At 48.1% G+C, this 14,763-nt stretch overlaps 1 non-coding gene across 1 annotated transcript; it reads right to left on the bottom strand.

Annotated features, from left to right (window-relative positions):
* Positions 1-9,093: 9,093 nt before the first annotated feature.
* Positions 9,094-9,165, bottom strand: TRNAA-UGC (transfer RNA alanine (anticodon UGC)). Its single transcript has one exon. It is a non-coding gene; the product is annotated as a tRNA-Ala (tRNA).
* Between the last annotated feature and the right edge of the window lie 5,598 nt (positions 9,166-14,763).

Below are 14,763 nucleotides of genomic sequence, written 5' to 3'. Positions count from 1 at the left end.
CTTCTCCCACAGCAGACAATGCCAATTAAAATACTTCCAAGTATTAGAAGGATAATTCCACCCACTACACTAGCGATGATGGTATCCCACTTGCGTTCCTGTATTATTGTTAGGGTGAATGCTGATGCTAAACCCGTAACGCTATTAGTTAAAGGATACCATGAAACCGTGGGTGATCGTGTGGTGGTGATGGTGGAGAGATCTAATACATGAATAGTTTTTTGATCGCTTCCTTGACCAAGGGAATTTGTCACCCCACAAATGTAAGTCCCGCCATGATTGTAGGTTAGTGAGCTATTGAAATGCAGGGTATTGTTTACAACCAGTAAGCCTTTAGGCCATCGTCCATCTATTCTGGCCCAGGTAAACTTTATAGGCGGTGGTTTAGAATTAGCATTGCACTTAAGTTGAACATTTCTTTGTCTAACAAGCCAATTTCTATTATAGCCAGTTATTGACACTTCAGGAGCATATTGGATGTCTAGTACGGGAGAATACCTTATTTCCCTGTCCAAAGCTGGGTGTTTCACAATACAAGTTATACGCCTTCCCCTCGCAAATTTAGTGGGAATGATCTTATATCAGCTTATAACTGTTACCGTTCTATTTGGAAAGGAAATTAAACTATTCTCTGTTTTACCAAAATCTCTTTCCCAACTTATATTTGCAGCGGGTTTCCCAGTCCCTGCTGAACAGATAGATGCCACTGTCCAATTTTTACCATCTATTAAGGGAGGAGTTGGTTCCTTTGTAAAGCTCACAGTGGGTTCGACAATTACAGTTATAGTTGTTAATGACTCTGCATTTCCTAATGGGAACGTGACTGCTTTGCATTTATATGTTCCTTCATCATAGAAACTCACATTATTTAGGTTGATTGTTATATCATTGAACAAAGAGGTTTTAAATGACACTCTTTCAGGGTATTCTTTTTGAATAGAAAACCCATATTCAGGATGATGCACAACAATAGTTTGCGCACTTTTCTCATGCAATTTTTCCCACAAAACTTGTATTATGGTTTCATTCATGTCAATTATACAACACCATTCACCAATCAAGGACATGTCAGAAGACATACACGAACAAGTAGTGGAGCAAGTCAAGAAAAGTCTGGTAAAATTGGCTTGCAGTTGGATGAATCAACTGATGTCTCAAATTGCGCACAACTTCTCGTTTTTTGCTCGATATGTGCATGAGAATCATGTCAAAGAAGAATTTGTCTTTTGTGAACTGCTGAAAGAAACAACGAAGGCAGCAGACATTATGGCTTTGATGAATGAATTTTTTCTTTTTTCCAGCCTTCCCTAGGACCTTGTAGGAGCTATTTGTACTGATGGTGCTCCTGCTATGTTGGGGAAATATTAAGAGTTCACCGCTCTCGTCAAAAAGGTGAATCCAAATGTGATCTCTAGTTATTGCATCCTCCTCCCTCTTATTTGAAAGACGTGTTGGATGTTGTCATCCAGGCTGTCAACTTGATCAGAGCAAGGGCATTGAATCACTGCATGTTCAAAGCGCTGTGCGAAGGAAGCGGTTGGGTCTGAACATACTGTACTTCTGCTTCACACAGAAGTACGCTGGTTATCCAGACAAAAAGTTCTGACAAGAGTTTTTGAACTTTGAGATTTAATTGAAATGTTTCTGCATGAAAACGGATCAATTCTGCTTCAGTGTTTCATAGGTCCGAACTTTGTGGGTTGTTTGCCATCCCTCGCAGATGTGTTCACAATTCTAAACTCATTGAACATTTCAGTCCAAACTCATTGAACATTTCAGTCCCAGGTGAAGAAGTGACTATCTAGGAGGACAAAAAAGTCAAATCCTTTCAAGACATTCCCCAAGAACCAATTATACAAGGCGTGCTGAATGCACAGCAGTTAGGACAAAACATCTTAGAGACATTTGTTGCTGATTGACTTGTGCATAAAGCTGTCATCGTACGTGCACCAATCTCAAAGTTAAAAACTCTTGCTTCCAGTACAGTTAGCAACAGAAAAACACAAAACAACAGACCGCAGTCATCAGAGCTGATCGTGAACTTTTCAGACGCCTGCTTGTATCTATGGATGTCGATAACCTCCTGAGGCAAGAACTCTCTACTGTACTGCTATCGCTGGCTACAGCAAATGGAAACTTGAGAGCAGCAAACAAAGCTTAACTACTCTCCATTTTGGAAGAAATATTTCATAGCCAAGTTTGAAAGAAGCCCTGACTCCAACATGTGTAGTGATTGGTGGTGTGGCTGTGGCTCAGGCCATGGGAAAACCCAAGGATGCAATGACTTTTGGAGGCCATGCGGATGCTTTTGCGGTGAATATCGTGTCCAAGTTCAAGGAACCTTGCAGCAGGGTAGATGTTGTGTTCGACTGCTACAAAGACCCATTGATCAAGGATGTTACTACAAAGCACTGAATTGGGAAAGGAAGGAAATAAGAATTGGAATTATCAGAGGGACGTCATGTTGCCTGTGCAATGGAGAACAGTGATTGAATCCAAGGAAAACAAGGCATGCAAACACTTGTTAGGTTCCTCAAAAGGGAACTCTTAGAGCAAACATTACATGGTGACAAAGAACTAACAGTCAGTGGTGGTAATGCTGGTTATGCTGCCTCAACTGCAAGAAACACGGCCCACCTCCACTCCGCACAAGAGGCGGCAGGCACCCACGTGATCTTGCTTCTTTCTGAAGGAGTCAGAAAGATGTAACACAGTCATTGTCACAATGTGGTAGCTCTATCCAAATAAAGCTTCTGCTGACCTGACCCAAAAGTTTGCTGCGTGTGTTTTCCACGACGACAAGCCGTGACACCGAAGTCCTTTTGCTACTGATTGCATTCTGGCCTCGTCTCAGCAGTCAGCTGTGGATGAGAGCAAGCCCATCAAGAACTCAACAACACATTGCTGTGCACGCGGTGGAGTGCTGTGATGAACTAAGGGACGGACTGCTGGGTTTTCATGCTATCGCGGGGTATGATACCACAAGCTAACTTGCAGGAATTTCTAAAAAGTTTGCTTGGAAGATCTGTGAAACTCCTCATCTCCTGCCTCAATTTGAAGTACCTCACACACCAGATGCCCAAGCACTGGCCATTAGACTCAAGGCCCCCCACGGAGGATGCCTGTGCTTAATTTTCGCTCATTTTTTGATGTAAGTAAGAATAATTTTTCTGTTGCGAAGAGCTCAGAAAGATCAATCGCCACAGACAGGGCAGAGCTGTTTTTAATACTACAGATTCCCATTTGAAACCTCTAGTTTTCTCTTGTGAATTGGGTTTGCTGCGGCCCCCGATAGAGAATCAAGTTCTAGACCAGCGGTTCTGAACCAGGCTACATGTACCCCCAGGGGGTACATGAAGCCTTATCAGGGGTACGTGAGATATATTTCATACACCGTCTAACACAGGTCGAAGGGCCTAAAAAATGTGAAATTGCTGGGGCTTTAGTGTCGTTAAAATGCACACGCGCATGGAAACCAGATATCCTACTCCTGCTCCATGCCTCAACCTTGCACCAGAAACGTTGCTCCAAACACCTGTCACTCAGTCGTGTAGTCAAGTCTTTGAACATAGTTGTGTGTTCGAAGTTGTTGTGTTTACGTTTGAGTTTTTTACGTCGTTTTTTTATGCACGTGGCGGTTCCACGCAAGTAACAGTATACATCTGCTTTTTCCTTTCATTTTGGTAAGTACCTATGTTCAATTTTACATTGTTACCAACCTATGATGTATGTTTTAAGGGTTTTACTTTGCACTATTTTTCAGGGACTGAATTCTTGCTTCGTCCATTGATTTATCATGTCAAAGAAGTGTTATTACTAGGATTTGCCTGTGCAGTTTGGCTTTACGATCATGCTTGATACAGATGATTTACAAAAGCTACAATGCTTCCTTCGCTCAAAAGGTACTTTGCAATGGATATATGAAGCCATCTAAACTTAAAGAGCACCTTCAGACTGTTCACCCTGAAAATACTACAGACCCAGAAGCTTTATTCAAACTCAAGCGATCACAACTTGAAACGAGCACACTCTCCGATCATGGATTTACTCCTCAGAAGCCAGCACTAGAGGCAAGTTATCACGTGGCATTAAAGATGGCCACAGAAAAAAAAGCTGCATACCATCACAGAGACCCTGGTGAAACCGTGCCATGGAAATGGCCGAGCTGATGTGTGGTAAAGATGCACAACTAAAAATAGCACACATCCCCCATACAACACCATTCACGACCGAATCAAGGACATGTCAGAGGACATACGCAAACAAGTAGTGGAGCGAGTCAAGGAAAGTCTGGTAAAATTGGCTTGCAGTTGGATGAATCAACTGCCTCAAATTGCGCACAGCTTCTCATTTTTGCTCGATATGTGCATGAGAATCAAGTCAAAGAAGAATTTCTCTTTTGTGAACTCCTGAAAGAAACAACCAAGGCAGCAGACATTATGGGTACGATGAATGATTTTTTTCTTTTTTTCTAGCCTTTCCTGGGACCTTGTAGGAGCTATTTGTACTGATGGTGGTCCTGCTATGCTGGGGAAATATTCAGAGTTTACCGCTCTCGTCAAAAAGGTGAATCCAAATGTGATCTCTAGTCATTGTATTCTTCATCAACATGCTTTGGCATCAAAAACTCCTCCCTCTTATTTGATAGACCCAGGCCGCCAACTTGATCAGAGCATGGGCATTGAATCACTGCATGTTCAAAGCGCTGTGCGAAGGAAGCGGTTGGGTCTGGACATACTGTACTTCTGCTTCACACAGAAGTACGCTGGTTATCCAGACAAAAAGTTCTGACAAGAGTATTTGAACTTTGAGATTAATTGAAATGTTTCTGCGTGAAAATGGATTAATTCTGCTTCAGTGTTTCATAGGTCCAAACTTTGCGGGTTGTTTGCCATCCCTCGCAGATGTGTTCACAATTCTAAACTCGTTGAACATTTCACTCCCAGGTGAAGAAGTACTATCTGGGAGGACAAAGAAGTTAAATTGACTTGCATGTGGTGCTCTCGAAAATGTCGCCTAGAATTAAAATATTGGTCGATAGTAAGCAGCAGCACTGTTTGCACTAATAAGTTTGGGCACGTTTTCCCATTTGACATCAAGTGGTGTTTTTTTGTACAACTTTTTATGTGCATTGAATAAATGAACCTTGTTTAAAATGAAGAAGTCTTTGTATGAGTATCTTGCTGTTTTTATAATACCCGAGTACGCAGTTTGACATAAAAATTAATTTCCCATTGAAAGCGGGTACGTGAAGTCTCACTCGGAGACCAAGGGGTACGTCAACTGAAGAAGGTTCAGACCCGCCGTCCTAGACCCTTGTATCAGATCATGGCAAACCCTGCTGCCTTCTTTGGAGTAATCACTAAACCTTTTTTTTTTACTTTTATCATCTAGGTCCTCTGGTCGTACTAGCCCCTCGCACTACCGAGAACGCCGCTCTCCATCGCCCATCCCCCCACAGAGTCACTTTTCTCCTGGCTGCTCTTTATTCCTCTCCAGCTCGGCGCGGGGAAACAGGACGTTCTGGCCCGTCTGGTTTAGATACAAAGTCCAACCCACGTTTTGAAAAGAGATGCTTAAAAATAGTGAATAAATAAATCAACCCTTTCAGAGCGTAAGGTACTAGAGGGCATACGCTGAAGCCATGGCTCCTTCCCTTAAAAGCAGCTTTACCCCAAGCAACGCACAAGCAAAACAGTGCCTGTGCGGCAGGGGGACACTGGCACGCGCGTTTTGGACGAAAACCAAAGCGAGGAACAAACTGAAAGCTGAACATGACGTGCGTGTGGCGCTCTCGAAAATGTCGCCTAGAATTAAAATGTTGGTTGATAGTAAGCAGCAGCACTGTTTGCACTAATAAGTTTGGGCACGTTTTGCCATTTGACACCAATCGTGTTTTTTTGCACTTTTTATGTGCACTGAATAAATGAACCTTGTTTAAAACGAAGAAGTCTTTGTATGAGTAACTTGCTGTTTTGAAAAGAAATGCTTAAAAATAGTGAATAAATAAATAAAAATCAACCCTCTCAGAGCGTAAGGTACTATCTGTGATTTGCCTCGTGGTATGGCTTCAAGTCCCTCATTGATAGCAATGCCTCGTGTTAGAGGCCGTATGCTGAAGCCGTGGCTCCTTCCCTTAAAAGCAGCTTTCCCCCCAGCAGCGCACGAGCAAAACAGTGCCTGTGCGCGGGGTACACTGGCACGCGCATTTTGGAGCGAGCGGTTAGGAGTCAAGGAGATCTCTTTCAAATCACGGAAGTGGAGAGCAACTCTTGACTATAACAAATCAGCATAACGGCTGTGGGCAGGGCTGGGGGACCCTCGAGTCACTTGGTCACTCTGCTCCTGGAGGCCTGAGCCCACCCCGAGCCGAGGGCCCCGGAGCCGCCGGGCCGCAGCCCCAACACCCGCCCGCGCCAGCTTCCCCGACCGCGTGGCGCGTTATGGCAGCTACAGTCGTATTTAAAAGCTCTCAGCCCAGACGGGCGTCCACTGCACCCACTCGGCTGCCGGCCCGCGCAGCGCCTCCCAGCCAATGAACGCCGGCATGCAAAGATTAAGCTCCCGCCCCTTCTCTGGCCCCGCCCCCGCCCTGCCGGCCCGGGGGGCGTGGCTTGGCCGAAGGCGCGCCTGCGCCGTGCGCGGGACACTTAGTCCAGGAGCGGCCCCGGAGGAGCGCGGAGCTCCGCCCCAGGGGGCGTGGCCTAGGCGGGGTGCGCGGGACCCGCTGTGCGGGCGCGGAGGAGCGCGGCGCTGCGGCCGGGGGCAGCGGCGGGGGAGGCGCAGCTCCGCTCCGGGCTCGGGCAGGGGCTCGAGATGCGCCCGGGGAGGCAGCGCGGAGCCGCCCGCCCGCCCACACGGCGCTGCACGTGCCCCGAGCCGGCATGCGGGAGCCCCGGGGCCGCCTGCTCCTTCCCTCCCCACCCCGGCCCCAGAACAGCCGGGACCCGCCTTCTCAGCGCCTCCTGGATGCTTAGTGCTACCTTTTACACGTGGCTATTCACTAATTACCGTACGTTTACATGTTGCTAATTAACGTTCATGTTGCTTACTATTCTAATTATTTCTCCTTCTAGCGGTGCACGATCGTCATGACGTTAATAAGATGATTTTTAAATTTATTATCATGACATGAATGAAATGATTTTTAAAATCCGTTGGGCGTGCACAACGCGCTCTGCACATCCAGCTTCTTTTAAACCAGTTGCGTGGGCGCTAGAAACCCTGGGCTGGGCATCAGCTAATCGCTATTACTGCGGTACTGCTATGTCATAATTATTCTTGATATAGTATTGTAATTACTGTGACTGGCTATGTAGTATTCCTGTTTTTGAAAGCCGGTGTGTTTTCTGCGCTCGATGGAGGTGAACAACTTCTTTTCTTTTCCCCTCCCCTTTTCTTCAGTTAACTCTGAGTCTGGGTCACCCGCTGCAATTCGCCCTCCGTGCATTTCTTGGTTGTGTCGGGGGTGAGATTTTGGGGAGGTAAAAATCCTTTAAAAAGTAAATGAATAAATAAATCAATCTCTGGCTGCTTTTCTGGGGGCTGGGGGTGCATAGTGAAGGTTCAGGGGTGCTCATCAGGGAGAAGCCCAAAGCTGCCTGCGGGGCCCCGGCTCCTCCATCCCGCCCACCAGGCTGAAGGTGGTTGCTTATTCCCAGTTCCTTTTTCAAAGCTAATCTAGACCCAATCAAAGCTTGTTGTTAATGAATTACACATCTGAAATAGAATTTCATTACATATTTGCTAATAAATAAAATAATATTCTGTATCAAACAGAGCCCTAAATAAAGGTCAGATTAGGATGGGATTATGGGGCAAAATACTTCTTGGGCCACCCCAAACAGCCTGTTGACACCACAGGGGACTGTCGCGAAGCAACTTGACCACAGCGTTGCCCGGCCCAAAGTGCGGTTTGGCCGTGCTGGCTGCCAGCTGACACCCCCCGCCCCTGTACTAAATATATGGGCGTGAGTTAGGAACTACTTTTTGGGCTGGGATTATAGCCAGAAATCCTTCTTGGGCAACCCCATGACAGACCTGTGTGCCATCGGGGACTCTGCTGGACGTCTCTCACCCGTCTTGCCCAACCCAGAACGCGGCTTGCCCGTGATAGACTGCGAACCGACAGCGTGCCAGCTTCTGTGCTGAGTATATGGACCTACATAAGGACCTGGATTTAGGGCTGGGATCACAGCTAGAAATCCTTCTTGGGCCAGCCCACGCCATGCCTCTGTGGCACGTGGGACTCTCCTGCTTATCTCTGCAGAGTCCTGCCCGTCCCAGGAAACGCTTTGGCTGTGCCAGGCTGCCAGCTGATCGTCCGCCCAGACGCCACCAACTACAGGGGCCTGAATAAAGAACTGGGATTTGGGCTGGGATCAGAGATGGAAATGCTTGTTGGGCCACCCCACGCTGTCGCTCTGTGGTACCAGTGGACTCCCCTGGACATCCCTGACCACAGCTTGCCTGGCCCAACTCGTGGTTTGGCCCTGCCAGGATGCCAGCGGACAGCTCCCCCCAGCCACGGTACTAAGTATGTGGGTTTGAGTAAGGAAGTGGATCTTGGGCTGGGATTATGGTTGGAAATCTGTTTTGGGCCACCTCACAGCATGTCCCTGTTGCACCAGGGGACTCTCCTGGTCATCTCTGACCAGAGTCATAGTATCATAGTACTTGGGGGTGGAAAGGACCTAAACAGCTCATCAGGTCCGACTCCCTCCCTCAGGCAGGAATGGGTGCCAGGATCATGTCACCCCAGCCAAATATCTGCTCAGCCTCCTCTTGAAGAGGCCCAAGGTAGGAGAGCACCACCTCCCTTGGGAGCCCATTCCAGAGCCTGGCAGCCCTAAGTGTAAAGTAATGTTTCCTGGTGTCCAGCCTGAACCTTTCTCTAACAGTTGGAGGGTGTTATTCCTAGTAACCCTGGGTGGTGCCTGGGGGGAACAGAGCTTCCCCCAATTCTCTCCAGTCCCCCCTGGGGAGTTTGTAAACTGCCACCAGATCCCCTCTCAGTCTTCTCTTGTGGAGGCTGAATAGGTTGAGACCTTCTAACCTGTCTCTGTAGGGCCTGCCCTGCTGCCCCATGAAAAGTGGAGATGCTGGGGATTGAACCCAGGACCTCATACATGCAAAGCATGCGCTCTACCACTGAGCTACATCCCCTTGCTCTCCTATTTGACTGAAGACATGATTTGGTTGTGCCAGGCCATGAACTGGCAGCCCCCACAAATACTGTCCTAAGTATATGGGCTTGAATAAGGAACTGGGTTTTGGGCTGGGTTGACAGGAAATCCTCTTTGGACCACCCCATACCATGCCTCTGTGGCACTGGATACTATCCCACACCCCCCAACCAGAGTCTTGCCTGGCCCAAAGTGCAGTTTTTGCATGCCAAGCTGCCAACTGCCAGCCTCCCGTGCCCATGGTACTAAGTACATAGACCCAAATAAGGACCTGGTTTTGGACTGGGGTTATGGCTGGAAATACTGTTTGGGCCAGTTCCCCCATCCCCACTGTACTAAGTAGACAGGCTCAAGGAAGGAATTTCTCATGGGCTGGGATTAGACATGGAAATCCTTCTTGGGCCACCCCACACCATGCCTCTATGGCACCGGGGGACTCTCCCGGACACCACTGACCAGTCTGGCCCGGACCAGAGCGTGGTTTCTTCATACCAGGCTGCCAACTAACAGCCCCCCATTCCCATGGTACTAAGTATACACGCTTGACTAAGGACCCAGCATTTAGGCTGAGATTACAGACTGAATTGATGACCAGTGTCTTGCCCCCAGATGGTATGGGGTGGCCCAAAACGGATTTCCAGCCATGATCCCAGCTGTTACCAGATTTGCCTGTCACTTTGGGGTGTGCTCATTTATTAGGGGTACATTTCTAGGGTCTTTGCAATTCTATCAGTGTGCTGCTCGTGTTACCTGTGTTCCTGTACGGAGCTGTATCTCCCCCTTCTGCAAGTGCTCACCCCCGATGGAGCTATCTTGCAGGACTCTGTTTCAGTGGCACTGGGTTCCTCCAGCCACTAAATCAGTCAAATGTGCGCGTGCACGCACACACACACACACACCAGGCACTAAATCAGTCAAATGCACACACACACACACACACACCAGCCACTAAATCAGTCAAATACACACACACACACACACACACGACACGCCTGACCCGGCCGGGTTGATCAGCATGTACAGGCTGACACCTTCATGTGCCAGGAATCAGTTCATTAAGGTAACACTACACTGCAGTCAGACACCAGCACTCAGTGAACAGAATCCCTCTGGATGCGGCTGGGTGTCCAGCTGACACCCTCACGGGCCAGCTTTCAGTTCATTAGGGCACGCCTGAGCCAAACTGGGCCAATCAGCCTATACAAGCTGATCCCCTTATGAGTCTCAAACTCAGCACGTCCCAATCTTTTGCCCTAACTGTCCTAGTAGTGGTAGCCTCTTGATGAGCGGACCCCACAGTATTTCTGGGCTTCACAGGGATCTTTGGCTTAGGTAAAAGAAGCGTTGCTGCAGAGCAAGTGGGGAAGGGAAGTAGAGAAGGAAAAATACACCTGGTTACCTCCAGTTTGACTATAAAAGTTATTTATTGTGAAGCATATGCAATTTATAATGGTACTAGTAGTAATAGACATGCAAGGGAAAACAAAACAATTACAATATTCCCCTGGTTTAATTGAGTATTTGGGGAAATTTAGCTGAAGCTTAACTAATACAATTTAGGTTCAGAAAGCTATGCCTAGAGACAAAAAGAAAAAGAGAGAAAGAGGGAGAAAGAGCGAGAGCTGGGGTGTCACTGTTCCCAGGCACTCGGGTGATCTGATGACAAGCAAAGTTCCCAGCACGATCCTTGAAGGGAGAGGATCTGTTTCTGCCAGCTTCTTGGGAACAACAGCGGGTGATGTCAGAGAGATTTTTCTCTCTTGAAGCACCCTGTTTGCTGCTTTACAGCTTTCTTATCCCCTTAGTCCAGCCTCTTCAAAGCATTCTTTTAATTGTGTAAATCAAGAGGGTCCCAAGCCATAAGTGACAGGGAAAATCCTATTATATAACAGTTTCAATTTAAATGAATGACCTTTCTCAGTGACCAGGGGTTATCTGGTTTGGAACGTCTCAAGAAATGGATTAACAACCAGGAAAAACATCAAGTTTTAAGGAATAACCAGACATGTAGGAGCCAGCTTGAAATTATGGGGTTTTATTTTCTTTTTTTCCAATCCTCTTCCTTTTACAACAAGGTGTCTATGAAACGGCATCTTCACATCTTCTCTTAACTTTTTAATCCTGAGCCATTTTAGTTGTGGCCAGCCTCAAGGCACTCATGCTTACAAAATCAAATGGAGATGCGCAGAACTGAGACCGGTTTTCCTGTAGATTGTCTGAAGAAGCTTCATCTTTTGTTAAGTGCACTGACGGCGTCTGTCTTGGGGCGGTGGATTGTTCTTGGTGCTGTGTATTGAGCTGGTCCCTGAGGGAATCATGATTAATTGGTAACTGGTAGCAGCCGGGCCTGCGGTGATCCCAGGTCCCATGCCTCAAAACAGCCACAGTTGCACGAGCACCCATGTCACAAGTTTTGCCTGTCAGCAGCCAGAGGTGCAGGCCCCCGAGCCCAGAAGCCCTGCGCCGATCCCCTCGCCAGCTGGCAGGCCTCGTGGCCGTAGCAGGGGCCACCATCGCTGCAGTTAACACACACGGTCATCTATGTCACGAGTTTTGCCTGTCAGCATCTCGAGGTGCAGTTCCCCCAAAACCCTGCACCAATCGTCTTGAAGCTTGGCAGGTTTCATGGCCTCGGCGAGGCTACCGCCCCTGCAGTTTTCACCCGGCTGTGGCGTAACACATACACGTGACGTGAGTTTTGCTTTCAAGAATGTGGGGTGCAGTTCCCCCGAGCCCCTGCACCGATCTTCTTGAAACTTGGCAGGCTTCATGCTCTCAACAGGGGCTACCACCCCTGCAAGTTTCACCCAAATCAGGCAAAAAACAACAAAGCTGTCGATATTTCATTGATTCCCCATTATACTCTATGGCCGGGTCTCCGAGGCGGCTCCGAAGCTTCCTACTCACACAGGCCGACTCGTGACTACAATGGACTGCAGAACCCAGATCTCCTCTAAGCAGGATTACCTCTATCGTCACATCCACAGCTGCCCCATTCGGGCCATGGAAAGCTGTCTGTGCACCAGGCATGGCAGGATCGGCGCTGGGACAGTTGGCTGTGCCGACCTCAGAGAATGGGAGAGCTTTGCATGTCCCTGGGTGATTATAGGATCGTATTTCTGAAGACAGATGTACTTTTGGGGCATCCAGCAGCAAAGACACACATTTCAATGGGATGGAAAGTGGGTCAAACCTGTTTCAAAGGGAGCGTAGAGAGAGTGTCTGATCTTATGGGGAAGGGATGTTGGCTGTCAGCACGAAGACTTCTTACATGAGCTCTGTACAAAGGGAAACAGCAACGGAGAAGAGGTGGTGGGAGGTAGCCAGCAAAGTCAGTGACATTTAGGAGGCAGGAGCGCAATACTTGGACGTACCAAGTAGTTATTTCATCTCCGTGAGCAATTTTAATTCATTTTTAGCAAAACCTTAAAAACTTGAAGACCTGGACTTCTTCAGCTGTGCCATCACAAACCTGAAGAATTACAGGGAAAGGATTTTTGAGCTGTTCAGGAGATCACCTACCTAGATTGATTTGATCAGGAAGGTAATGAGGCCCCCAACTCAGAAGATGAAGATGATGAGGGTGATGTCTCTAAACATGCAGTCATTAGTTATGCCATTCAGTCAGGATCTAAATATAAAATTGAGACTAAAGTGACTGTGGAAGTGCTGGAGCACAAATCAGCTCTGTGTGTCAGGTGAAGGCCAGTATCACATACTGCTCCTATTGGGTAATGCGGGGGGCGGGCAATGCACTTGCAAAGAGAGTAGTCATGGATGCTGTGCACGGTTAAAGGAGAGCTGCGCTTAGGAAAATGTGAGCACACATCTTTACACTGAGATATAACTTTATAAAAGCAGTTATTTTATTGCTGGTACCAAAAGCTTTTTTTTTTCGTACCCATCATCTCATATTCGATGCTGTGGCACATTCAGTTCTGTGTTTTCTCTTCCTATAGAAAGAGGAAAAAGTGGGATGTTACTTCTAGTCCTGTCTTTTTTTAAAGATTTCTGGAGAAGGTTTTGTAGCTGAATTGAGTCAGATTTCAGAAGCTCATTTAAGATGAGTTTACAAACAAGCCTTTGAGGTTTAAGCAAAGCTGTAAGGAATTAATTTACCTGCCTTTCAGAAGGGGATGAGGAGGATGAAGCAGATGAAGACGAAGCTGGTCCACCAGGAGAGTACAAAGAAGACGAAGATGAAAATGATGGAGGTTCAGATTTGGGGAGAGTGAAGAGGAGGAAGGAGCTGGCCTTTCATACCTGATGATGGACAAGATCCAGGTAGGACTTACCCTATTCTACGATAAGGCTCAGGATTTTCTTGACACTGTCTAGCTATAAACGTGTAATAAGTTAAACTTGTATAAGCAGAATCATGTAAATCCACTATCATACATGAGCAATAGAGTACTTCAGAGAGAGACCTTTTACTATCAAAGAAGTGCATTACAGTAGGGGAACCACCGCTGTTTGGTATTCTCCGTTATCTTGCTCAAAATGAAATGCTTCACGATTCATTACTTCACGGCCTTGTAGAATTAGTGTCATTCTGCACCAGATCACCACGTCCAATTTGGAGGAAAACATGGCCGAAACAAATCCACCTGCCCTATCAGGATGCTCACAAGTGCCTGGGGCGCTTCAGCCTTGAGAGCCATGCCCTCACCATGCAGATCTGCAGGCTGTCAGGTGTGGGGCTGGGGCTTCCAGGCAGGGGGGACAGGGTGAGTATGGAGGAGCTAGGGCCTGAGGGTGCAGGGGGCTGATCAGGATGTGAGGGCTGAGGCAAAGGGGAGACAGGCTGGGAATCTAGGAGTGAGGGCTGGCCACTGAGGAAGAAGTCAGGGAGAGGCTGGAGCTGTGGCCCTGGGAGCGCTGTGGGTCTGGCCATGCAGGGGAGAGCTGGGGCGGGGAGCGGAGACTTGCCCTGGGTGGGAGCGCATTGCCCTTGCCCTGGGTGGGAGCACAGGACCTTGAGCTGCTGTTAGTGGAGGGAGGTGGGTGGGGAGTTGGATCCTCGCATTTTGGGGAAGGAGAAGGGATTGGACGCTCCTTTCACCCCACTTATCTCAGGGCCCTTTTCTTTCCTACCCGGGGGGCAGACAGCTCGTGTGATGTTTGCTGAGCTGACCTGCAGGGAGCCTGATGGACGCAGGGGATGGGAACGGGGCTGTGTCGGGTTCGCTGCTCTGGGAAGGAAGCGCGTTAGAGCAGAGCAGGCGTGAGGACCAGGACTTGCAGGTTGTGCCCTGCTCTGGCTCTTCGAAAGGAGTGCTGTCCAGCATGCCATAGTGAGGGGCATGGTTTGGGAGGACTCCTGGGTCCTGTTTCTAGCTGAGGGAAGGCGTGGGAGGAAGGCTCTGTGGCTCAGGACTCCTGGCTTCTTTTGGGGATCTGTCACTTCCCCAGAATGAACCCACAAATCATCTGTGCATTGAGTCAGTTGATCCCTTGGGTGATGATGTCAGCACGTACATGGAGCTGAGTGGAAGCAGCGCGGTGGGAGGTGTCCACTCCCTGGTCAGAGGAGGCCGGGGTTGGGGCAATACTGGGCCCATGGATCGGATTGAAGGGT

Source organism: Alligator mississippiensis, chromosome 1, assembly GCF_030867095.1.
Source record: "Alligator mississippiensis isolate rAllMis1 chromosome 1, rAllMis1, whole genome shotgun sequence".
Taxonomy (NCBI): Eukaryota; Metazoa; Chordata; order Crocodylia; family Alligatoridae; genus Alligator; species Alligator mississippiensis.
The sequence above is the reverse complement of the archived record's forward strand: the minus strand, read 5'-3'. Positions and strand labels throughout refer to the sequence as shown.